The sequence below is a fragment of the Tarenaya hassleriana genome, unplaced genomic scaffold (assembly GCF_000463585.1).
Source record: "Tarenaya hassleriana unplaced genomic scaffold, ASM46358v1 Cleome220, whole genome shotgun sequence".
Taxonomy (NCBI): Eukaryota; Viridiplantae; Streptophyta; class Magnoliopsida; order Brassicales; family Cleomaceae; genus Tarenaya; species Tarenaya hassleriana.
In genome coordinates, this window is record NW_010965542.1 from 11,482 (window position 1) to 11,924 (window position 443).

The window sequence follows — 443 nt, forward strand, 5'->3', positions numbered from 1 at the left end:
CCAGGAAAACATCAAACCCAATCGAGAGAGTGCAAATGGATGATTCTAAATGAGATGCAAATGCTAAAAAGGATACTAAAAAGGATATCTACAAGCCTACTCTACACCAATTTTGCAAGAATTAAGGCATATACTCATCAATCCCTCAAAAATTGTTTGGATTTTACCTTAGGGATTGAGTGGGAGCAAGAGTGAGAGGGGAAGAAAGAGAGAGAGAGGGGGTTCGCCGCGGACTGGGAGGCTCGCCGGAGGTGGCACGGCCGGAAACTGCTCGGAGAGTCGCCGGAGGGGGAGAGTTTGGACAGGGTCTGGAACGACTGTGCGGAACGGAGAGTGGGCGGTCTGAACCCCACTTACCTTTTATTGCGAATTTTTGCCCTAGAACGGACGCTCCATACAGGGGAACGCTCGTTCCACTCAACCAGAACGGACGTTCCGGAGAA